Source organism: Schistocerca piceifrons, chromosome 5 (assembly GCF_021461385.2).
Source record: "Schistocerca piceifrons isolate TAMUIC-IGC-003096 chromosome 5, iqSchPice1.1, whole genome shotgun sequence".
Lineage (NCBI taxonomy): Eukaryota > Metazoa > Arthropoda > Insecta > Orthoptera > Acrididae > Schistocerca > Schistocerca piceifrons.
Genome location: NC_060142.1, coordinates 551,239,591 through 551,266,553, shown reverse-complemented (window position 1 = coordinate 551,266,553; position 26,963 = coordinate 551,239,591). Strand labels below are relative to the sequence as shown.

Sequence of the window (26,963 nt, the reverse complement as noted above, 5' to 3'; positions counted from 1 at the left end):
AGGACGTTGTAGGTGTCGCCACCGGCGCCAACCTTGTGTGGATGCTCTGAAAAGTTAATCTTTTGCATATCACAGCATCTTCTTTCTGTCGGTTAAATTTCGCGTCTGTAGCACGTCATCTTCGTGGTGTAGGAATGTTAATGGTCAGTAGTGTATTTGTGTTCGCAGACATTAACAACACTTACGACGAGGGCGCTCACGTTGGCTGCTACGATCAATCGCCACTGTAGGTTTGGAATTTTCGTCACGGACATGCTGTTAGTAATCACTGATTAGTGATATATTCTTAGTAAAATCGCAGTCCATTACACCGTCCAATATTTTGTAATTACCCTATTGCCTCGTAAGTATTTTTATTCCATGATAAATGACTGAGGGCTTCGTTTACGGACCTTTCGCTTTACGGTTGTTAGTCGTGTGCTCAGCGACTCACAGTGTGCTCGACATCATGCACCTGGACCCATGTCCGCTGCTGTACTTCAGAGAGTCGTCCCGTGGAAAGTACCGAGCGCCGAAGAGAACAGAATGTTTCTGTGACTCGTGTCGCACTTTTGCATTCAGTTCTCCTTTCGCTCTATGTAAAGAGTGGAACAGCTAAGGTGGCACGCCGGCGCCGCTCGCTGTCTGCGAGTCACACGTCGTCTGCCCCGTGGTCTTAACAGAAGTGCTGGCGCCTTGGCGACGGCACCCGCTGTTGCTAAGCGCCGTGCAACGACACCAGCGCAGCAGCACGCGTCTCTGCTCGGCAGCTGGCTGTCTGCCCGCACTGTAGTAAAAGCTACCACACACAAAGTTACAGGTTGATGCAATTTTTAATACAGAGAGCGCTACGAGAAGTTACAATGTTAGTACTCAAACAGGCAAGTACCTAGAATAAGGTGACATTTAGACCTGTCATTATGTGAAATATAGGCGTGCGCCCCTGCCCAACCATTAGTTTTTGTATATGTGATGTCTGTCCTTTCGGACGTGCCCGATAGGACACCACGTGTATAATTACGGCAAGACTGACCTATGAACTCTTCAGTGCAGATGCATACCACACTCGAACTCTTACGGGAAACGGCGAAACGCCGTGAGTAATGAGGATAATTGGCATGGGCTCTACGTCAGTAACGTGTGGATAAATGGAGAATTTGGGTGTGACGAGAGGCGTGATAGAGTAGTCCGTGTAGTCGCTATGATCACCGTGTCCGGATGGCTTACTGGTCGGAGGATCTGCCTAGAGAGTAGGACACCAGGTCCCGAATCCCCGTCCGACACAAATTTTCGACGTTCTCCATTGATCAGTATCAGTGGCCGATAACAGAAAAATATCACTTAATTCCATCGTGTATTTGTTTGTATCAAATAAAAATCGGCAAACAGCCGGAATTTTTTTTTCAAAATCTCGAAGACTTGAGTTGCTGTACACACTCCACAAAAAAATCACGGAATCCAGGTATTGATGGCTTCGGTTTACATGCAACTGTGTATCTGATCATCTATACATGGAGTGCAGTCCTGATATTAAGTTCCTCGCTATTATCATTTCTGCTACTTGACATTGTTGTGTGTGTTTGTGTGTGTATACTAAACCGGGGACGTAGAAACGACGGAGAGGCTTCGTCCCGCCGTAGCCCTCAGTGGTGTGGTGGGATCCGCATCAGGTGGGACTGACGGATGACATCGAAAAAGTACAAAGAAGGGCAGCTCGTTTTGTATTATCGCGAAATAGTGGAGATAGTGTCACAGACATGATACGTGAATTGGAGTGGCAATCATTAAAACAAAGGCGTTTTTCGTTGCGGCGGGATCTTCTCATGAGATTTCAATCACCAGTTTTCTCCTCCAATTGCGAAAACATTCTGTTGGCACCCACCTACATAGGGAGAAATGATCTTCATGATAAAATAAGATAAATCAGGGCTCGCACAGAAAAAGTTAAGCGCTCGTTTTTCCGGTGTGCCGTTCGAGAGTGGAACGGTAGAGAGACAGCATGAAGGTGGTTCATTGAACCCTCTGCCAGGCACTTTATTTTGAATAGCAGAGTAATCATGTAGATGGTTCACAACCCCACAACAGGCCACCCACCTCACCACCGCCCCACACCGAACCCAGGGTGATTGTGCGGTTCGGCCCCCAGTGGACGCTCCCCCCTCCGCCCCCCTCCCCCCTCCGCCCCCTCCCCCCTCCGCCCCCTCCCCCCTCCGCCCCCTCCACCCCCTCCCTCCTCCGCCCCCTCCACCCTCCGCCCCCTCCGCCCCCTCCCCCCTCCGCCCCCTCCACCTCCTCCGCCCGCTCCACCCTCCACCCCCTCCACCCTCCGCCCCCTCCACCCTCCGCCCCCTCTGCCCCCTCCACCCTCCGCCCCCTCCGCCCTCCGCCCCCTCCGCCCCCTCCGCCCTCCGCCCCCTCCGCCCTCCGCCCCCTCCGCCCTCCGCCCCCTCCGCCCTCCGCCCCCTCCGCCCTCCGCCCCCTCCGCCCTCCGCCCCCTCCGCCCTCCGCCCCCTCCGCCCTCCGCCCCCTCCGCCCTCCGCCCCCTCCACCCTCCGCCCCCTCCACCCTCCGCCCCCTCCACCCTCCGCCCCCTCCACCCTCCGCCCCCTCCACCCTCCGCTACCCTCCTCCTCCTCCCCCCTCCGCCACCTCTGCCCCCTCCACCCCCTCCCCCCTCCGCCACCTCTGCCCCCTCCGCCCCCTCCCCCCTCCGCTACCCTCCCCCTCCCCCCACGGCTCCCCGCCCCCTCCCCCCCGCTCCCCTCCCCACCCCCCTCCCCCTCCACCATCCCTTCACCCCCTCCCCCTCCCCCTCCCCCTCCCCCTCCTCCCACCCCCACCCCCACCCCCTCACCCCTCCCAGACGAATCTCAACCCAAATGTATGCGTGGTAGGGTAATGATGGTGCACTCGTACGTGGATACAGTGTTCGCGCAGCATTCGCGGACATAATGTAACTAAGGCGGAATAAGGAGAACCAGCCCGGATTTGCGGAGTCGATGGAAAACTGCCTTAAAAACCATCCACAGACTGGTCGACACACCGGACCTCGCCACTTATAGGCCGGGCGTCTTCGTGCCGGGGAGCAGCACGTCTTCCCACTCGGGAAGCAGCGCATTAGACCGCGCGGCTAGCTGGGCAGGCTTAACATTCCTGTACTCAATACACAGTTAATTCCACCCAACAGATCCTGCCAGTCTTCAAAGATCCCGTAAATCTCCTTCACTCTCACTAAGGATACCAATGTCATTAGCGAATCTAATCATTGATATCCTGTCACCTGAATTATAACCTCATTTTCAACCCCTCTTTTATTTACGTCATCGCTTCTTCGATGTATAGACTGCAGAGGAGTAGCGAAAGCTTGCATCTCTTACATCTTTTTTAAACCAGTCTTATTGTTCCCTTTTGGTTCTTGAACACATGGTATATCACTCACCTTTCCCTACAGCATACTCTTATTCTTCTCAGAATTTGCACCGTTTTACATCGTCGAACGCTTTTTCCAGGTCGTCAGATCCTATGAACGTATCTTGATTTTGCTTCAGTCTTTCTTTTGTTTTCAAGCGCAACGTCGCAACTGCCTATGGTAGCTTTACCTTTGCTAAAGCCAAACTGGTCATCATCTAGCAGATTCTCTGCTTTCTTTTGCAGTCTTCTGTGTATTATTTTGTCAGCAAATTCGACGCATGAGCTGTTAAGCAGCGTGTCAGATAACTCTCGCACTCGCCTGCTTCGCTACCTTCGGAATTGTGTGGATCATATTTATTTCTGAAAGTCCGATGGTTTGTCACCAGTCTTATAGAATCTACACACTAGCATGAATATTTTTTGTGTGTCCATCCTTCGGATTGAATGTTTGAAGGACTTCGGCCGTTCAGTTATGTAATAAAATGGAATACTTCAAGCTGTCCTTTCGATGTCATTGTTACCAGTTTCGGTAATTCACTCACCACCTTCAGGCCTTAACTGAAGCTGAGGTGCTGAACTCAATCTTAAACACGATCCCATTAGTGATAGTTGTTGGCGGCTGACGGGGTCGTGTATACGACTGGAGTTCATCCCCTCAGCGTCAGTTGAGGCATGGAGACGGTGTGCTGAATCACTGACACTGGTAGCCATACAACAAATAACATCGAAAGGACAGCTGCAGGTGTTCCATTTTATTACAAGTTTGGTAGTCGTTAGATTACAAGTTCCCCCAATGACTTAAGATATTCCGATCGAATGTCATCAGTCTCTTCTGCCTTCATTGATCTCAAGTCTTCCATATAGACTCCAATTTCTTCTATAACGTCATTAGCCAAGTCCTCCCGCTCATAAAGACCTTCTATGTGCTCTTTCCACCTATCCGCTCTCTCTTCTGTAAAAATGCAAGTGCCATTGCACTCTTCATGTTACCACTCCCACCCAAGGCTGTTCTGACTTCTCTGTGTGCTGAGTCAGTCCTACTGACGATGATTCCTTTTTCGATTTCTTCACTTTTTTCCTGCAGCCGTTTCGCCTTGGCTTCCCTGCACTTCCCATTTATTTAATTTCTGACGGATTTATATCAAGTTTCACGGACAGGTTCAGATTCATTAGGGTTAGATGTAACGAAGTTATCTTGGTTTTCCAGAAGGTAAGGATTAATTAAGCGTAATACAATTAATGACGATGTTATTAATACAAATATAATGGCATCCTTGAATGTGAAATATGGGTGAAATGGAATTTGACCAATAGGAATTCATTCTTTTAATCCCATACAAATTCCTCTTCTTAATACCAATGTTCTACTTGCATCAGGAGTAACAGTAGCATGAGCACATCTCACACTTGCAGAATCTAATCACACTCAAGCATTACTAGGACCAAAACAAAAAAAATTCCGGTAAACGTGGCTTCTAAAATGCATCCCTTAGGAGCTATGAGCACTTATTCATCCTCGCTCGTGTAAAACACGTCTCCTCTATTGAACAAGTGCTCTTGCCTCTTAAGATACACATTTTAGAATCCATGTTTACTGGACTTCTTTTTTCTGATTTGGTGTAAGGATGCTGCCCGTAAAGCTTCTCTTTTTTTGAAGGGGGGGGGGGGGGGGGGGGGGGAGGCGTGCGGGGGACACTCCGTATAAACACGTGCCGTGTCGGCGGCCAGTCGCATCCGTCGTTCCCTCGACGGCTGTACACAGCTTCCTCGCTCGCGACTACTGCCGACCGCGCCTCACGTAGCAGCGCAGTGCCAATGACAAACAGCCCGTCGCGTCCCACACGGTACCCCGCCCTCATCTGCTGGCCGTTATTAACGGCCACCGCCATTTCAGCTACCACTAGTCCAATTCAGGACGCTGTTCTTATTACAAGACGCCAAGGACAGTAAATTGCTCTATCATAGGTCGTAGCAAACGGCGCCTTTTTTCTTGCTCCCCTGTACCTCTGATTCTAGCGGCATTGTCCAAATTAAAACCGTGAATCATGGCGGTTTTTCTGCTTTAAAGCTCCGCTGTGCTGATATACACACATCAAAAAAAGTTTTGCATCACGCCGGTTCCCTGAGGTCATAGACGTTGACTGTGGATATTGTATTACAGACACAGTCCCTTTGACTGTTCAGTGATGTCACTAAACCTGCCTAAAGATGTAAACAACCATGCATGAGCAGCACCTGTTAAAAATGTTCAAATGAGTGTGAAATCTTATGGGATTTAACTGCTAAGGTCATCAGTTCCTAAGCTTGCACATTACTTAACCTAAATTATCCTAAGGACACACACACATACATACACACACACACACACACACACACACACACACACACACACACACACACACACACACACACACACGAGAGAGGACTTGAACCCCCGCCGGGACCAGCCGCACAGTCCATGACTGCAGCGCTTTAGACAGCTCGGCTAATCCCGCGCGGCAGCGCCTGTTAGACGGAGGGCTCCGACAGCCGATCAGTTCCAGTCATTCCACCAGGAAAGAGGTACACGGCTCGTGTTGTCTGTAGTTCAACAATGCGTAGACGGTCAGTACCGCGGTTCGATCGCGTCCGCATTGTTATTTTGTGCCAGGAAGGTCTCCCTACAAGGGAAGTGTCCAAGCGTCTCAGAGTGTACCAAAGCGATGTTGTTCGGACATGGAGGAGATACAGAGAAACAGGAACTGTCGATGACATGCCTCGCTCAGGCCGCCCAAGGACTACTGCTGCAGTGGATGGCCGCTACCCACGGATTATGGCTCGGAGGAACCCTGACAGCAGCACAATCTTGTTGAATAATGCTTTTCGTGCAGCCATATGACGACCTGTTAGGACTCAAACTGTGCGCAAGAGGCTGCATGATGCGCAACTTAACTCCCGACGTCCACGGCGAGGTCCATCTATGCATGCACGACACCATGCAGCATGGTACAGATGCAACAACAAGCCGAATGGACCGCTCAGAATTGGCGTCACGTTCTCTTCACTGATGAGTGTCGCATATGCCTTCAACCAGACAATTGTCGGGGTTGTGTTTGGGAGTAACCCGGTCTGGCTGAACGCCTTAGACACACTGTCCAGCGAATGCAGCAAGGTGGAGGTTCCCTGCTGTTTTGGGGTGGCATTAAATGCGGCCGATGTACGCCGCTGGCGATCATGGAAGGCGCCGTAAAGGCTGTACGATACGTGAATGCCATCCTCCGACCGATAGTGCAACCATATCGGCAGCATATTGATAAGGCATTCGTCTTCATGGACGGCAATTCGCACCTCCCATCGTGCACATCTTGTGAATGACGTCCTTCAGGATAACGACATCGCTCGACTAGAGTGGCTAACATGTTCTCCGGACATGAACCCTACCGAACATGCCTGGGATAGACTGAAAATGGCTGTTTATGGACGACGTGACCCACCAACCACTCTGAGGGATATACGCCGAATCGCCTTTGTGGAGTGGGACAATCTCGACTAACAGTGCCTTGATGAACTTGTGGATAGTATGCCGCAACGAATACAGGCATGCATCAATGCAAGAGGACGTGCTAGTGGCTATTAGAGGTACCGATGTGTACAGGAATCTAGACCACTTGCTTTGATGGTCTTGCTGTATGGTGGTACAACATGCAGTATGTAGTTTTCATGACAATAAAAATGGCGGAAAGAAGTTTATGTTAATCTCTATTTCAGTTTTCTGTACAGATTCCGGAACTCTCTGAACCGAGGTGATGCTAAACTTCTTTTGATGTGTGTATTAAAGGAACAACCGTCCTTGTCGGCCGAGCTAGTGAAATTACTGAAATGAAATGTATCAGACATGTACCCAAAAATCCGTGTGCAGTGCATAATTGACCAGCCAGTGTAAAAGGAGGCGGGGAGTACTATGTTGTTAGTAGAAATGCAGTTAAGAGTAGCGTGTGTCGATTGGGGGCTAGTCGTTGGATGCTATCTGACTAACAGATCCATCAGACTAATTTCAACCTTTCTAAAGCTGCCCAACTGTAGGTGGTGTTATTGTGAAGTGGTTCGAGAAGGATCAGGCAGACTTGTTATGTTGACAAACAGGGACCTCCGAAAATTACGGTGGGTGCCCGTAAAAAGCAGCATGAAATAACCGAAAGAAATCGCTCGTTAGGCCAGCAGGGCTACCAATTGTCCAGCTAGCACAACGACTGTGCGTGCGTAGGGACTAAGAAAGAACTGCGTATAGTGGTCGAGCCACTCCTAATAAGGTGCACATGACTGACCCTTGAATTGGGTAAAGAGCGACGCCGGTGGACAGTGTGATGTGGACTCGTGATCATACTGTACCCTATGGCCAAGCGATGGAAGGATTTGGGCTTGTCGAATACGTAGACAACGTTACCCATTTTGAAAAATGAAGAAACAGCAGAAAAGTTGCTTAGTTCACAATCTTTTATTGGGTACATGACCGGTTTCGGAACAGTTACAGTTCCATCATCTGGTGTAAAAAATAAAATCACTTAATCATCTGAGGTCATCCTCACTCCAATGTTTTCATGGAACCAAAGGTTACTTTACCTATTGTCGTATGTAGTGCCAACATTGAAGTAAGGAGGAGGTGGTGGCTATAGGGAGCGGCCATAGGTGGTCCCGATATTGCAGTTCAGAAAACGCTAATGCGGGAGAACTTCAAGATGTTCCACAGCATTGTGTACTGCGTACAGTTCAGGGACGTTTCTGAGACGGTGAGCCATTGTATGATGCATCTGTGAGACAGCGGTTAGTAGAAAATAATATTCCTGAAGTCGACAAGTCTGCCCTAAGTACCGACATCTACCAAATAAGTACACTGAAGAAGCGATGACGGAAATGAAAGAATGGTTCAAGAGTGAGATTAAAATTCAAGGTGAAAGAACACCAATGATAAGATTCGCTAATGACATTGCTGTCCTTAGTGAGGGTGAAGAATGTTTACAGGAAATGATCAATGGAGTGAACAGTGTAATGAGTACAAAACCTAGAATGGAACTAGAACGAAGAAAGGCGAAAATAATGTGAAGTAGCAGAAAATTGGTGATCACAGAGTAGATGAAGTTGAGAAATTCTGTTACCTAGGCAGCAAAAAACCCATGACTGACGAAGCAAAGAGGACATGAAAAGCAGACTAGCACTGGCAAAAAGGACATTCCTGGCCAAGAGAAATCTATTATTCTCGAACACAGGCCTTAATCTGAGAAAGAAATTTTTGAGAATGTGCTTTTGGAACAAAGCGTTGTACGGTAGTGAATCATAACTGAGAGGAAACGGAAATAAAGAGAATCGAAGCAGTTCAGATGTAGTGTTACAGAACAATGTTGAAAATTAGGTGGAGTGATAGTGAGGAATGATGAGGTTCTTCACAGAAACAGCGAACAAAGGAATATGTAGAAAACACTGACTAGAAGAACGGACAGAATGATAGGACGTGTGTCAAGACATCAGCGATCAACGTCCCTGGTACTAAGCAGAACTGTAGACGCCCCACTACAGCAAGTGCCAAAGTGTCGTCTGCACGTAGACCAACGTCGACCAGATTTGCACTTCGATCTCTGGGATGAATCTGAACTTAGATTTAGCATCAATGCCCAACATCACTACCTTCTATGGTATCAGTTCTTGCAGAAGAACAGGTTGCCAACCCTCCACACACATTTAGAGACCGCACTGTAAGTATCCCTAGCAGAATTCAAGGCGTCATAAATGCGAAGGGTGGACACATTCCATATTAATACTCATTAGACGAATGGAAAGACTGGGAGGTCGATTTATGTTCCCCGCTAAGTGTAAGGGCACGCGAAACAACACCGATGCTACTGCTTACCTTATAGGAAAGTCTGAAGAAAGGTAAACCAGCGTCCACTGCATATGAACATTTAAGCAGTGGAACATGAGTTAAATATAATACGAAGCAGACGTCACTAGCCGTATGACACTGCTAAATTCGAATGAAATGAAACTGGAAAGAATGGAAAGAACATGCTGCTGCTCGAGTTCTTTGTGCTACATTGTACCGGAAGGAGTAGAAATCAGTTTCACATAACGGACCTTAACACTCGTTCGAGAGACTAGTTACACACATCAAAACAGACCCCTTGAAGACTGTTCCATAGAATATCTATCACCAGTCACCGAATCTGAAATTTCTAGCCCAGCTATGAGCACAACTACGCTCTGCGGACATTCGGATTCCCCCCCTCCCTCCCACCCTTCTCTCTCTCTCTCTCTCTCTCTCTCTCTCTCTCTATCTCTCTATCTCTCTATCTATCTATCTCAACTTTTCCCGCTGATCATTTTGTTTCGTTTTTTAGAATCTTAATAGATATTATTTGTGCGTGTGTAATTTCCGCAAAGTGTTCGTACCGAAAACTATGGGGCAACTTGTGAAGAGGTCGATGGGACAATGTGTTATACCTTTGATTAGCTGGGTTCAAATGGCTCTGAGCACTATTGGACTTAACATCTTTGGTCATCAGTCCCCTAGAGCTTAGAACTACTTAAACCTATCTAACCTAAGGACATCACACAACACCCAATCATCACGAGGCAGAGATAATCCCTGACCCCGCCGGGAATCGAACCCGGGAACCCGGGCGTGGGAAGCGAGAACGCTACCGCACGACCACGAGCTGCGGACTTTGATTAGCTATGAGCGTTTGACTAACAAGCGACACTGCTGCAACATTTTCCTGAAATTTGTTATCTGTAGTTGGGTGAGCTATAATTCCAGTTACAGAAATGGAGGATCGTTACTGAATAAACTTTAGCCCTCAGACGATGAATTAATCTTCAGTGATACTTCTATTCGTGAGTGCTTAATATTGGTAAATTAGTAATCACAACGTAAGCTGCATGGAAATGCATCCTGTTGTACCGAAAGTCGTCTTAATATTTCTCAAATTACAAGGTAATGTTGAACTCGATCAAATTTTCAACCTAGTTCAGTGCCGTTGATGTCACAACAGCGTCACTGAGACATAGGCCTGTAAGTCTGACGTCCAGGACACGGGTTAATGTTAGTGAGTATTTTTCTAAGTCCACGGATTGTAGCTCGATCGCTATCAGTCTTCGGCCTTTCTTTGAAAAATGTCTAATCCTTGCCCTCCTCAGCCTTGGTTCTGTGTGTGTTCAGCTTACAAGAGCGAGTTCTTAGCCTCAAGACTCTTTATGCAAATTGCAATTGCGCTTTGGTTTGTCTGCCAGATCGTCTCGGTGGCAGTTTTTGGCTCCAGTTGTTCTAAGTATGTTTGGCTGTTTCTCCAGACGCTTTCGTTGATAGCGGCTTTTCTCCAGACGGCGTTCTGTGGTATCCATATGAAATAGGAGAGAAGCAATTGTGTTATTCCACCAGCAGATGTTGTCCCTCCATTATCTGCCTCCATGCACACCATACACAGGTATTATACCGATTCAGTACACGTTTATGCCATACAAGGCATATTATATATAATTACAACAGATTGAACACGCTGAAGAGCTGATCAGAATTGTTCCAGCGACGTAATCCTTATCCTATTAGATTTTCTACTAAAGGCTTAACAAAAATACTCATTTCATACTTTTTAGCAAATGAAACGTATGTGTTTTTAATTTCACGCAATCCGTAGCAAGTCAAATTAATTTAGATAAATAACGTACTCCTGTATATCGCTGTAATGGAAAGCGTTAAATATTCATCAGACGAACCGCCCTGACACAAAGGCAGATGCAGAAATTCCAACACTTGCAGAATATTCCAACAACGATGGTCAGCAATGATGTAAGTCTTCGCGATACCGAGCGGGATGGCGCAGTGGTTAGCACACTGGACTCGCATTCGGGAGGACGACGGTTCAATCCCGTCTCCGGCCATCCTGATTTATGTTTTCCGTGATTTCCCTAAATCGCTTCAGGCAAATGCCGGGATGGTTCATTTGAAAGGGCACGGCCGATTTCCTTCCCCATCCTTCCCTCGCCCGAGGTTGCGCTCCCAGCTATGGTTAATACTGGTAAAATGGAGTGAATCCGTCTAGCCCCGGACCTTGGTATAGTTTAACGCGGCCTTGCAAATATAAGCGATTAAATCACCCACACAATGAATGTTTTAATATTGATAAATAATACTTATGTCATCGGTTTCTATTCCTGGTGTGCTTTAAACATACACTAAGTTCAGATTTCATTCATTGCAGCGTGACAGATGTAGCACTAGTTGTGTTATATTTACCTTGCAGTGTTACACCACCCAATTAATGTCTGTTAAAAACTGAACACAGCATAGTGCAGACTGCAGCTGTTTCTGTAAACGCAATTAAATAACAGTCGCCATTATCAATGACTTATTTCAAGACAATAATACGGCCACGCAGTACATCCTGCGTTTATTGGAACGTAACGGCAAGTTTCCATGTATGACTAGAACAGCGACAGGCATTCGTTAGAAATGTCGTAGTTCTAGAAAATAAACATTACTCATTCGTGACATGTGCACGTTCAAAATGTTTTCTTTCCATTTTGTTACGGCTAAACCAGAAAATGATATGAACATTAAAAAACGTGAACCGATAAGCATATATTTTTATATGTCGTAAGACAATTTAAGACAAATCATTATGAGGTTCGTGATGTTTTCGACAGCCTATATCACATTATGCCATTCCTGTCCATTTTCAGTGAAAGTCCTCAACTTGTGAATGTCCTAACGTGTTTCCGAATAGTCAATATAAATTGGGAAATTGAAATCATTTGTAATTTATTTTTTGGACAATGTTGTTCGCTGTTTAGTAACATGTTCATTAAACCTAGTACAATATGATACGTGCAAATCGTGTAATGACAGACGGCTGGTTCGTTTTTGATTGTTTCTATCCTATCGCGACGGATGATCTCTGCGTCACAGTTTCCGCCGATTCTCTTGTGTCCGACTAAGTTGTTCCCAGGTCACAATAAAAACTTGCGTGTCATGATAAATATTCTGCAAGTTAATTAGTGGGAAATAGCATCTGGTCCCTACAGCAAATAGCCGACAACGTAGGTGCTTCATCTGAAAAGGTTTCAAAACTTGCCTCGCTCTGCAGCGCCGCCGGAAAATTCAAGTTGGACGGTGCCGTGCCTATGACGATACGGTCTGTGATCTTCCTGTCACCTTACCAGTGTACCGTGTAAACTTAGCCCAGTTATGCGGTATTTCGCTTTCGTCTCGCTTGCAGTACTGAGACGTTCGTGGCAGCTTTCCACGTGAATACAAGCGCTGCCATCGTTGTAACCTTCAGTGCATTCATTTGACGTAAAAGAGAAACACAAAAAGTCCTCCCTCCTTTCACTCGATATGAAGGTCGTACATTTTTCAAGTATAAGAACGACTGGTAGTTTTATTCATGGAGTAGCGTGATTACAGATATAATATTTAAATATAACCAATTAGTTACAGTACTTCTTTTACAGATACACTATCAGTTCAAGCAAGACTTTTAGGTACAGATTAAAGTTCTGGCAGAAGATCTGCAAAAGCCATATCGTTGACGCTTTTCTACGTCGTTATACGGTTACAAAAGATGGCGATTTCGTTCGACTGCACAGCCCAAAGACTAGTCCGACGGACTAATATCTTTACCAGCGATCTTTGAAGTGCCTAGGAGTGCGACATAAACTCTCACGAAATGAGTTTCTTAGACGGTGCTTGAGATGCTACAGGGAAGTGTGCTCCTTTTTGCAGTCATGCTTCTCCACACTGTTATCGCGCAGCAGCGATAATTTTCTTGGAATATAATTTTCTTTTATATGGGTTTCAAACAACTGCCAAAAATTGCTGTTTCTGGTGGAACTGCTGTTTCTGGTGGAATTGACATGTGACGCAAAACGCTGAGAATTGCCGTTATTTTTAAGACGTTAGCTTCGTTTACATGAAGTAGTGTGGTTTTAACTGACTTGTTTCCAATGAACTCATTATTTTGCTGTAATTGTTTTCAACAATATTGAGCTCTCAGATTCGTCTCTCTCTATATGGACTCAATCAGTGTAAGATGTTTTAGTACAGCATCTTGAAGACAAGGTGGAGATTAGCCTTCAGTCGGCAGTTCCATCGCTCTTTCTTCTCTCTCTTGTCCTTTATCCCGTATCGTCATGGAGTCGGTATTTTGTTACTGATCTGTCGGTAGTAGTGGTGGCAGTTTCCGCCGTCCCATCCCCTCCTTCCCCCTCAGTATCAGCCCCTCCCCCTCCGCCCACTCCCGAGAACGGAACGTGTGCGCCCCAAGTGTCAGCTCATAGTATTGTCCCACGTGGAAGTGTGCGAACGTTTTCTAATATTTGTGAATCGAGCTAGAGAGATGGGACGTGGGTAACAGCCCGGTATTCACGTAGTGTTCTGTGGTAAACCGCCCAAAAACGACATGCAGGCTGTGGGGCACACCAACCCTGCTCGTTAATCAATTATTAAGTGATTAATGTTGCAAGATCATAGGTTAAGGCTATGTGTGAGAAAAGCCTTTGCAGTTGCGAAATTCTGGTAAGTTAATAACTGTTATAACCACGAAAATGTTGAATTCATGCACCCAAATGCCCGTGCAGTGTGTCAGATGTCAGTATGTGGGACTGAGTTCCAAGCCAGTTGCACTTGTGCGGTCATTACAGGCACAGTTAATGCTGGTCATGGATTCGATCCGTAACCAGCGGGCCTCCCCCGACTCCCAGATTCGGCTTGCTAACGCGCAGATATTCAGGTGGATCAGTCATCAATTCCATCAGAAACAGCAATTTTTGGCAGCCTTTAGAACAATAAAATTATATTCCAAGAAAATTATCGCTGCCGCGAAACATAGTGAAGTTCTCTCCAAGGGGGAAAACTTGGTCGCAGGTTGGTTTGAAGTGGTTAAAAATACTGAGTATATAAAGAATTAAAGAGAGGAGCACATCGCGACAAGAGATAAAAGGATACGGGAATATTATGTATAAAACCGCAATTGCAGCGCATAATTTAGCTAGTGAGTTAAGAGCTCCTATAATCCAGCTGATCTTGAGTTTAACGAGACTGCAGACGACAGGGAGAGTCATAGCCTCTTGTAGAGAAGCTGAGCCCGTGGTACGGCGTGGTAATTAAGGGATAAGCGCTCGACGATAACAGCGTAATATGCACTGCTGCGATCTACTTTTACGGCGGGGCGGTAAAAATTCTTTCTTCTAAAGGATGATCTCTTACTGTTAGCTCCGCTTGACGATGCACTGCCTCTGACATGCCCTTTTTCATCCACTCAACGCCAAATACACACTTGCACCCAAACGTCCATGTCGGAAGCTATATTCCTACTCTGTGTCGTAAGTTCTGGCACGTAAATTTTTTTATGGTCGGGCGGGACAGTATCCAATAGCTCACGCCACGACAGCCAAGCCTTACTGCGAATGTCTCCTGCTCTTAAGAAAATCAACCTGTGCCGTATCTCGCAGCTACGATAACCACTAAGACATTTAAAATGACTCCATGTAAAACATGAGTGAGTGATCAGTATACTTGGGGGATGGGAGGGAAGGGGGGAGAAGAGTGCGAAATAATCTTTAATATAATAAGAATTTTATGATCAGCAATTTTAATTTCCTCAGCGGTTCTTGCACTCACTCATTTTGCTGTTTTTGGCAGCCACCGTCAGGTGGATTTGGGAAACGATAACTTTCGCAATTTGTCTGCTCTTTTTCCTTTTAGACTTATTGCAATTTTGACTGCGTAGTCAATTTCAAGTGTTTTTACAATAACCGCATACATTTCACCGTTCATACCTTGTCACAACGTTATTACACCAAGAAAAGTCGCACGGAGTGTACTATCGATCGGCAACGTACGTGATGAGCTACGTTTCATCACGTCAACTTCACTTACGTAGTATGCGGGATGCAGAAAAATATCGAAACACTGCCATAGATGCCTGGTTAAACATAAATGAAGACGTTAGAGAAGCCTGCAGGTTTCACTGTTGTATGTAACAACGAACGGCACGGCGCCTACGCAATGCCCTCAATACGTTGCAAGTGCCTGTCATAGTCAGAACGATGTTCTGTGCAGTTGTGACTAGGATATGGCGGAGCCAACTGAATTCTAATGTGGGTAAATTGTTGTTACTCGTATGATGGGGTACTTCCGAATCAAATTAATCGAAGTGTACGGCGTCTCAAGAGACACCGTATCGAAGATTTATACCACGTATATAAAAAAAAGCGGAGAAACATCATCCGCTAAGTCACGACGCGGGCGAAAGTATGTTCTGAGTGATCGCGACAGACGAACACTGAAGAGAAAAGCTGCGTAAGCCACTGCAGAACTGAATGTCGCACTCTTGAACTCTGTTAACACTAAAACAGCATCAGGGAGAATGAGATTTTCACTCTGCAGCGGAGTGTGCGCTGATATGAAACTTCCTGGCAGATTAAAACTGTTTGCCGGACCGAGACTCGAACACGGGACCTTTGCCTTTCGCGGGCAAGTGCTCTACCATCTGAGCCACCAAAGCACGACTAACGACCCGTCCTCACAGCATTACTTCTGCCGTTATCTGGTCTCCTACCTTCCAAACTTTACAGAAGCTCTCCTGTGAGCCCTACAGAACTAGCACTCCTGGAAGAAAGGATATTGCGGGGACATGGATTAGCCACAGCCTGAGGGATGTTTCCAGAATGAGATTTTCACTGTGCAGCATCTTTGCTTTTCGCGGGCAAGTGCTCTTCAATCTGAGCTACCCAAGCACGACTCATGCCCCGTCCTCACAGCTTTACTTCTGCCAGTGTATCTTTCGCAGGAGAGCTTCTGTTAAGTGTGGAAGGTAGGAGACGAGGCACTGGCAGGAGTAAAGATGTGAGGACGGGGCGTGAGTCGTGCTTGGGTAGTTCAGATTGAAGAGCACTTGCTCGCGAAAGCAAAGGTTCCGAGTTCGAGTCTCGGTCATGCACACAGTTTTAATCTGTCAGGAAGTTTCAGCACGAGGGAGTCTCTTAAGCAGGGAACCGCAGAGGGAGCAGGAATTCCAAAACCACTTATCAGTGATGCTAATGCGCGCATCAGAAGACAGTGGTGCCAAAGCATTCTTTCCAACTTCTGACCGAGTTTGTCTCAAGAGTGAACCACGGCGGAACTTCGGCAATGATTTCGACAACCATATCATGGTGTTCCAGGATCCCATAGATACTTTGCAAGTTCACCTTACAGCAAAGGATCGTGTGACCATTTTGGCGCATAAGATCCATCTTACAGTACTACAGCAGAGCCGGATGGCGGCAGGGTGGCTACGTTGTTCAAATGGTTCTAATTACTATGGCACTTAACATCTAAGGTCATCAGTCCCCTAGACTTAGAACTACTTAAACCTAACTAACCTAAGGACATGACACACATCCATGCCCGAGGCAGGATTCGAACCTGCGACCGTAGCAGCAGCGCGGTTCCAGACTGAAGCGCCTAGAACCGCTCGGCCACACCGGCCGGATGTTCTTTAGTCTTGCTTCCATTATCAGCCGCAACATCAGAACTTGCTCCTAGACACAAGTCTGTCTGCTGCAGTGAGCCGGGAAGCCCCGCCGCGCTAGGGCACCAAATGTGCAGGGCGTACGTGGTACAGGAAGTTACTACAGTGCCACTCTCTCGAACTCGTCGCTCCTTCTGGAGGCTCCATATAGCCTCCTTATCTGGTATAGCTCCTTCGTCCTGATAGACTGCTGGGCTGTGAATGATTCTGCTACCAAATCGATAGCTATTTACAGGGGGTAGGCAAAATAATGTGACCTCCTGTACTTCCTTGGGAATGGTTTATTAATAAGGGGTCGGAACCTCATTTGGACGTAATACAGCAACGGATCTTCTTGGAATACTGGCATACAATGATTGTATAGTCTCCAGTGGAGTGTTGCGTCACTCTTCGATCGGAACCGCTTTCAACTCTTGTAGTGACGAAGGAGGCGGCAATCTGGGCTCCGGAGACTACGCTCCAATACCGCTCACAAGGGTTCGATAATGTTCAAGTCCGTGGACTGTGCTGGCTAGGGAAGATGCTGCAGTTCAGTTGCATGCTCCTCATACCACGGTTGTACTGTCCTTGCTGCGTGAGTGGGTGCATTATCGTCCTGAAATATGGCGTCATTGCTAGAGAACATCATTTGAATCGTGTGTGCACCTGATCACCTAAAACGTTCACATATTCGATGGCTGTAACACGGCCTTTGAGAGTAATGATAAGACCAGCAGAATATCATGATATGGGTGCCCACACCGTCACACTTCCACCTCCATGCTTAACCGTTGGAATCAGGCAATCAGGATTGGAGGCTTCTTTTGGCGTTCTCCAAACGTGGACCCGGCCCGATGTTGGAAATAACGAAAACATTGACTCGTCGGACCATATGACGTGTTTCTAGTAATCAGCAAATCCAGAGCAGGCCGCTGTGGCCGAGCTGTTCTAGGCGCTTCAGACCGGAAACGCGCAGCTGTTACGGTCGCAGGTTGGAATCCTGCCTTAAGCATGGATTTGTGAGATGTCCTTCGGTTACTTAGGTTTAAGTATTTCTAAGTAGTTTCAAGTCTTGGGGACCCATGACCTCAGATGTTAAGTCCCATAGTACCTAGAACCATTTGAGGAAATCCAGGATTTATGCTCCTCACACCATGTTTTACGCTTCTTTGCGGTGGTTGTCGTCACTAATGGTTTCGGTACAGCAGTTCGTCCATGAATAATGCGCTTTATAGAGTTCGCGGCGGACAGTGCCGATAGATACAGGGTGTCGACGATGGCTATTGAGCTCCACAGTCACTTTAGCCTCCGTAGTTTTGTGTTGTTTTGTCACAATTCGTGTTAGCGTACGACGACCTCTGCCATTTAGTTTTGATGTGTAGGCTGTCATGACTGTTGAAACATTTGCTCTTGAAACATTCAACAAGTTTGCTGTCTTGGTTACTGATGCTCTAGGTAATCGGGCGCCTACAATCTGCCCTCTTTGGGACTCTGTCAAGTCTTTCATTGCACGTCGGCCTCAGACTCTGACTGCAAATACGAAGTGTGCACTACTCTTAAACAACCTGCACTGATGCATTGTCTATACTGAACACGCACAGTCCAGCGCGACACTTGCCTTACCTGCGTTGTTGACCGTCAAACGAAACCATCCCATTACTATCACTTCTCGCATTATTTTGCCTATCCCCTGTATTTCATGTAGCAGCGCAACCGTTACGCCAATGCACCACTTCTGGTCACGTAATCGCCAACACCACCGAAACCTGATGATGGAGAATTCCCCTTGCCTATGTCGTGCATTACCGCTGGGATGGCAGTTTACACTGAGCGAGCCCAGCCCACCTCGCAATAAATCAATATTATTATTGCCTCAGCCCGAATAAGGACGCACCGTGCTCACCAGCTACCGGCGACTAAAGCAATATAGCGCAGAACCTTCTTACATTATTTATTCATTTTATTCACCGCATGTCGATACATATAGGAAGATTAGAAAACTAGTATATTTCAGCATTCAAAGCTCTCCAGCATAACACCAGTGACAACAGCTATATGCAGATATTAAGGTCTTTTATGTATTTTATCACATCACTCGTTGCTGTCAGGAAATCTTCGAGAGGACCCTTGCAGGCACGTGCAGGTGATATTGATATAACTCGAGCAACTGTATGTTGTTCCCCATCAGAGTCACACGATGGTGATGAAGATTTGCTCCACTTGCAGAGTGTGTCTGCACATCTTCTACGGCCCGTTCCGATGCAGTTCATGCGATCCAAATTCCTAGAGGCTGGCCGAATCCAGGGGGGGGGGGGGTTTCTTCTGGATGCAAGGCAGTTCCAGGAATTGTGGAGGACAGTTTTGTTGTCAGCAGTGTTTCCATTCACGATTAGTATTGAATTCAGTTTCCTGTGAGAGTCCTGGCTGGAATGACCTGATCTCAGTCTTTTTCGCTCCGCAGAGAATAAACCATTCAGTACTGGAAGGTCGCTGTTCTCGGCAATCTTCTGATATTCCGGCAGTAGCGCACTCTTCCGTCTGCGATCAAGAGGTGGAATGTTGCTGAAGATAGATAACCAGTATGTGAGAGTAGACCTTATTAGTCCAGGAGCAAAGCGCATGGCATCGTCAAGTTGTACGTCTACCTTTTCTATGTGTGGACTATTAAGCCCAACAGGCGAGCAGTACTATGCTGCTGAATATATCATCCGACTGTTGCCGCCCGAAGTGTGTCTGCTGACGATTCCCAACGAGTGCCACCCAGTTTATGGAGAATGTTGTTTGAGCTAGGCTGATTTTGCCACTAAAATGGCAGCAGCCCTACAGTACAGTGTATGTTCCCCAACGGGGATGCTGTGTTCCAAGACGGGGGGTGGGGGGGGGGGGGGGGGGGGGGGTGGGGGGGAGGACGCTATGTTTACACAACTCGCGCCGTTCAGGAGTGACTTTGCGAACACAAGCATTAATTGTCGCGATTCCACCGGCCGTCAGTCACCAGATATCGCTATTACTGAGCTTTGGTTGTCTGCTTTGAAGAGACGGACGCGTGTCGCTATCTGCCTGCAACTTCGTTATCTTAATTTGCCACTTTTTTTCTTCAAAACTATGTAAGACTTGTGTCTATCCATACCGAGATGACTAGAAGCTGTTTTAATGCCAACGGCTTTCCTACATCACATTAGTCGTAGTAGTGTGTTCTGTTCTTGGTGTTCCCATATTTTTATCCACCCTCTGTATGTGAAACATGTGTTACCTCTGACGCTAGAGGAGGCACGAATGTCATATATGATCTCATTAGAGACGTAACTGTGGTCCTTTTGCATAGCTAGGGGCAAGCTACGGGACTCTTCCACTTCAACCTGTCGGCGATTAAACATGTCTATAGCTATGCCAGGCGTTACAAAACAAGTTGGAGTGATTGTGAGATTGGAGTATTTGAATGTTTTCCGAAGTTTTAAATCTTTCCGTCGGACAATGATGGAAAGATCGCCCAGTGAGAGGATTTACTAGAGTGCACATGTCCATTAGCTTTTGAACATGCTGTGAAATGCCAGGCTGGGAAACCGTACGTAGATGTTATCTCAGTGTAAATTTCTACAGTACCAAGCTAGCAACAGTGAGGTCGAAGTTCCACTCAGATACACTGTGTAAAATGTGAACACACATCACAGATGAAAAATTTATAACCTCGTTTTCTTTACATCACATCCATTACGTAAAAGTAAGACCTGCGCATAATTCAAAATGGCTCTGAGCACTATGGGACTTAACATCTGAGATTATCAATCACCTAGAACTTAGAACTACTTAAACCTAATAACCTAAGGATATCTCACCAATCCATGCCCGAGGCAGGATTCGAACCCGCGACCGTAGCAGTCGCGCGGTTCCGGACTGAAGCGCCTAGAACCGCACGGTCACCCCGGCCGGCGTGCATAATTCATTTGTAAATGTACAGCTACAGTTCTGATTCAAGGTAATGGTACAGACAAAATCAATGATCAGTGTTACCATGTGTTGCACGTTAGTAGTAAGCTATTTCCATAATTTATCGTAGTTTAATTTGCTGTTTGCGAAACAGTTAACTCAGTCATGTTGCAAACTATCAATTTAACATTGTATAAGAAATAATTGAATATTTATGTTTCAAATTAACATCAAACGAACGCATGCTCTTGAACCGTTCAGAGAATATGTCATTCATGTAAATCGGTCAATAGGCTCAGAAATTGTAAATTTTATATTGTAAAGATACGTCACTGGTGACACCGTGGTTGGAAGGGAAGGAGTGAAAGCGGCAGCCAGTGACAGGTAGGTAGCTGTGATAGCGGGGGATCACAGGGTTGAAGGGCTGGGCGAGGGTTACTGTTTGGATATGGGAAACGAGACTTCTTGCTTGTACATGTTTCAGTGAAGGCTACGTGTAGAGTTCCTGGACGGTATACAATCGCTTAAAAGCTACAAGATTTTCGAGAGAATTGAGCGTTAGATGTTGTCGCGAAGTATTTTGCAGTTTGAACACTGTAATTGTCGTCAGGTGTCAAGAGGAAAGGAGTAAGAGGTGTAGAAAATGAAACTTGTTCATTATTTAATAAGATGTCGGTGATCTTCCAGCTTGCGTTGCTATTTCAACATTTTGTAGCCGCAAAAAGACTAGTCTTTTTTTTATTTGAAAGTACAACCTCGTCTATTTTTAATGAATCACATTGACTCCATCAACTTGAATTCCTTTTACGCTGCAGTCAACAAATTCTACAAATTAACTTCACGCATTTTAAGTTGAAGAGAAGAACTGTTTCACAAATGGTTCAAATGGCTCTGAGTACTATGGGACTTAACATCTGAGGTCATCAGTCCCCTAGACTTAGAATACTTAAACCTAGCTAACCTAAGGACATCACACACATCCATGTCCAAGGCAGGATTCGAACCTGCGGCAGCGCGATTCCGGACTGAAGCACCTAGAACCGCTCGGCCACATGGGCCGGCTTAGGAGATTTCGCATAACTTTTTTCACCTCAGTATATTACTGAACCACTATTCCAGAATCTGAATACAGTTGCAGGCTGTGTATCTAACGGCTTGCAGGGGCAACAAAAATTTGATTTTTGATATTTCTCGTAGCTATAGACAAAATTTAAAAACTTAAAATGCTGACATAATATACTTATTAAGAGGTATAATATTATGTTAAAATTTCAACACAATAAGACAAGTAATACAATTAGAAACTGCGTGTTTGTCTTTAGGCAGCACACATTGAATCAGAATACCGAAAAGGTGGCCATAAATTAAAAAAGGTTAGGAGTCAAAAAGTTTCGTTTGATAGGCTGGCTAGACTAATGATGGGACTATTGAATCCAGGTCCTAGAATATGGAAATCTTTCGGATGAAATGTGTGTATTCAGCGAAATACGATCGACATTGTTGAAAATGAAGGCTATTTTAGAATGTATGTACGTTATTATGAACAACTTGGTCTTTTTTTAATTAATTTCTTACCGGAATGCAAGCAAAAAATGTAAAACGAGATAGGTTTTAGATTTCACGACACTCCGGCTTCTTTTTAATTATGTCTCTAAGAATGTACTATCATCTTCGCGAATCAGCATTAAAATCCAGATAATAGCCGCAACCCTGGCTATCAGCCATCTTTTTAAGAGACAGCTGCAAAATGCCGTTATTTACACCGAGAAAATATAACTGGAAATTTTACACCATTCCAACGACCAGGTTTTATGTCAAAAGAGTGCATACGGTACAATACGCCTACAGGAGTCCATAGACTCTTAGTCCGCGGACCGCACGTAATTGTTTCAACAATTTTACCAATGGGCTAGCTGTCTAAAGGTGCACAGGAATGAACAAACAAGTTAAGCTTTGCCCGAAAGTCTTTTCGCGTGAAAAATATTGAGAATGTGTTCTGGAGACGTCTGGCAACAATCGATCTCTCATTTAGTCCTTGCCGAAACCATCTCCGAGGAAAGTGAAAACTGTGTCGTCGAAAGCTGTTACCCTCGTGGTTTCTGCTGCAGAGGTTTGCAAGAAATCAGATGCTGAGGATAGTGAAGAGGATACAAATGTCGGTCAGGAAGAAAATGAAGCAACAGGAAGCACAAAGTGGAAGAAGATGAAGACTTATAAAACTTTCAATTTTTGTTACTAATCTCGCTTTTCTGTAATGAAGGCAGTAACAGAGACAGTTTCATAATAAAGTTTAACATTAAAATTATAAATGTTCACGGAAACCCTTTTTTTGTTTGCTTCATTATTTTTTCCCAGATTCTTTTCGCCATATTGACTTTATCAATTTTGGTATAAAAGTCGTTCTTAGAAGGATCATAAACCCCATCGTACCCATTTTTGACCCTATTAGAGCAGATTTTTAAATTTTTTGCCAGGGTTTCAGGGTTCTGGCCCACTGTGCAGCGTCACCGAAGGTGAGCATGTATCTACAAATTGAGTAGGGACTTCCAATAAGCTTTACACGTAATACTAAACTTTGACGAAATTTTTTCTCACTGGCCCCGCCACAAAACGGCGAAAGGAAGAACATTAATCACTCACTATACTTTAACTGATCATCCGGTCAAACTTCAGTATCCGGAATGAGACTTTAATTTGTTACTTGTTTACCTCCAATTCTTTTCGCAGACAGTTTGCAGACTGTATCCACATATAACACTGAGAGTGACTGGACAGTTATATCACTGCAAGACACATAGTTCGGGAGATACAACGTCATGTAAGTTGAGATGCGTGTAAAGGTAGCTTTTGCTTAAAATGGAGCACAAATTACTCAGACTACACTAGTCCAGCGTGTGACAATGAGAACATTTAGCGACTTGTAACTAACTGAAACGTCGTTTGAAACTGCAAGCTTCTCTCACATGCTTAACGCAAATATTTAACGAATAACTCATTTCTAAAGTAATCGGGGGTTCGAAGATGTTTCATTAATGAGAGTTCGATACTTTAAAGAATCGAGGGATTCCAGGTATTGCAAAAAAATTGGTAACGTTGAAAACAGCGGTAGTTGGAAGCTTGCCGTGCTGTAGTGGTAAAAAATGATGCTACGGAGGACGTCCTGTCGCACGAAATCGCAGAGCGTTCATCATCACCCGCAGAGGCGGCAGCAACAGCGACAGAGGGCAGGCGTACTGGCTGCCATTGTACGGATCCTGGCTTGCTTCCAAAACCAATCACGTTTCGCCGCTTGTAATCCATTGCTCGTGTCTCACGTTTTTGCTCGCCGCCATTTTGGCCAATATTTCTCCGCTCTCCACGTTGGCATCGTCTGGCTCTGGAACATATCGCTGTGCAGTGGCTACACCCATACTTGGCAGCGTAGCCTTCATCGCTGTTGGTCCTAAATTTGCTTGAATGCGTTTGCTCTTCTGTATTCAACGTGCACGTAAACAAAGAAGAGCAAGTTTTCTTCACTACTGATAAGGAGACGTTTCCAGATATTAATGAAGTATTCTGATTCGGAATACTAATACAGACTTCGATATCTGATGTTTTACTCTGGGACAGATAGACGTTATGTTTTCAGTGACTTGTTGATTCCATTATCACCAATTTGGATGACTCCGTGAACCTGACGAATACGAGAAAGTCATCTAAATATTATACACGATCATAGACTCAGAAAAATACTCTCTTTACCAATCTTTCCACGCCATTGTCTCGTGGGTTAAGTTTAATTTGCTCACTCTTCTATACTCCTTCACATAATGAAGTAATTGTCTTGTCCTGAATTTACTACGAACTGCGTTTTTTTTTTTTTTTTTTAATTTTACACAATCAGTTGTGAACATTCAAAATTAAGTTTCACGATATATTATTTCTCCTAGCAATACTGTTATCGGATGTACCTCCCAAAAATCGTTATCCTGTATTACCCTTTCCGATTGCTCTGCTTCATAGGATTTCATTCTCTTTTTTTTCCTACTACTTAGGTTTTCAATAATTCCTCCACACTTCGTTCCCATAAAACTTCATAAATTGTTGTACGCATATTTGCATTTCATACATCCAGTTTCAGAGGATTATGTAGCTGCAAAGCATTTAGCAGTTGTGCTTCCGTTGAACTTCTATATTTTCCTCCGTTTCATTATTTAAGTGCTTATTGTTCATCTTTATAACTAATGCATTCCGTTTATTAATGCTCAATCTGTTTTCGTGCAGATTATTATCTGTTTTCCGTTTAAGGTCTCAAGTGCCTGTGGTGAACTGATAAATATCTCCATTCTGAAAGGTCTTCATTCCTTTTTCTGTCATGTATCTTGGCGTCCCCTAATTGTTCCTCCATGTTAAAATGGATTAAATGCCGCAACTCATAGACAGCCGGATATCAGCCTTGTCCAACGCGTTTTGTGTGGTGACCTGTCTCCCTATAGCGTGTCCACAACCTACGGATGACAGATGGAGATTCATTAGCATGTGCAGTGACAAGACGGAAAGCCCATCCTTTTTGTATCAAACACAGCGCTTTTGCAACATGTATTGCATTAAGACCTCGCATTGAATGTGCTTGACTGAATCCAAAGTCCCCAGATGACAACCGACAACTGTGTACTTCACTAGAAAACAATGGGTCACGGTTACTCACTTGCTTCTCAGAGGTCACCTGACACTGTAATGCGTGACACAAACAATGACACCGAGTGATTTTAATTTTTACATACACTGAAAGCGTAGATATCAAGCCAGGCTATAAGACTTCACATACCGCTTGTACTGAAATAGACTTCTGACTAGGAAATTAGCACAAAGTTTTATTAGCTTAGTCTTCGACCCAAGATAACACACAATTTCGTGAGAAACGTACATCCACATTTAATAGTAAAAGAATCTGTACATGATTCAAGTTAAACTGTATCTGTAATGTTAATGAGCAATAAAAGGCTTCTGCTAAGTGAATAAATCAAACAAGTTTGCTTCAAGAAATTAACGAGATACTTTTGGTTCACTGGTATTGACGGAAACAACCCACTGGAGCCTTGGACTCGTCATAAGTCATGACGACAAAAAATGTAGAACTATCACAGAGAGGAAGAAACATCTTTAAAAATGAGCATTTAGAATGTCAAAACACCAGTTTAAATAAGTGATAAAATCTGGCTATCAAAACACTGGAGGTAACAGTTATACACTTTGCAGCATTTGAGTATTAGAGCAAATGTGCATTACAAGAGTTAGGATTAACCCATTAAGTCCCAAATTAATTTATTTAAAAAACTGAATTTTTTATTCCTTAATTATAATGTACATAGTGTATGAACCACAATAAGTACAAAAATAGCCAAAGAACATTTATACATGCAGATATAAATGCCGTCCTCAAAATAGGACGCTGGGATTTAACAGTATCGTATAGCATACCAAACTGTATTCAAGTCTTAACTATTTATTTTTTTATGAAATGGTACAAAACACTTCACACACAATGTTACACGGTATTTAACACACATTGTTTTTGGTTTCCCGTTGCATTTAGCTCTTACACATCTTGTTTGCGTGCTTCTTTTGTCATATGACCAATTCCATCAAACCTGATGTCTGGTATCACTCTCATCTGACTTGATGAGTATTCCATTGAACGTCCAATATTCGGTCTTCCAGTGTCCAATTTCAGGTATGTAACTGTAACAGTACGTCTGAAATCCAGTACTTCAAAACGGCAGGGTGTTGCAATTGTGTCTTCTTATTTGCTTGTCTACTGTACCGCATAGCTGCTCCCAAAGGTTCAACTTTGTAAAAATTTGTACCAATTGTAGCGCATCTGTTGTCGTGCCATCGAGCGAATAAGATTTCACCACTCCTGTCAAACTGGTAGTCATAGTTTACTCGAACTGTCTTTTTCAGTTCGTTGCTGCTCAGTAGTGGACAGTCACGAACTCGATTTTCTCTGACAGTCCCAGTTGCTCGAAAACCCAAATTTCTCAGATGAATCAGAAGATCTCTACTAGTGAAGAAATTGTCAAAGTACACACAATGATTCTCGGGTTTTTCAATGCAGTCGGGCGTGTTTACGACTGCTCTTGATCT

General features: G+C 44.9%; 1 protein-coding gene and 1 non-coding gene across 2 annotated transcripts in view; both read left to right on the top strand.

The window, feature by feature from the left end:
* Window positions 1–26,963, top strand: part of LOC124798363 (receptor-type tyrosine-protein phosphatase kappa) — a 689,856-nt gene that overhangs the window by 118,633 nt on the left and 544,260 nt on the right. The window lies entirely within an intron of this gene.
* Trnaa-cgc lies at window positions 11,226–11,298 on the top strand. The gene has a single exon. It is a non-coding gene; the product is annotated as a tRNA-Ala (tRNA).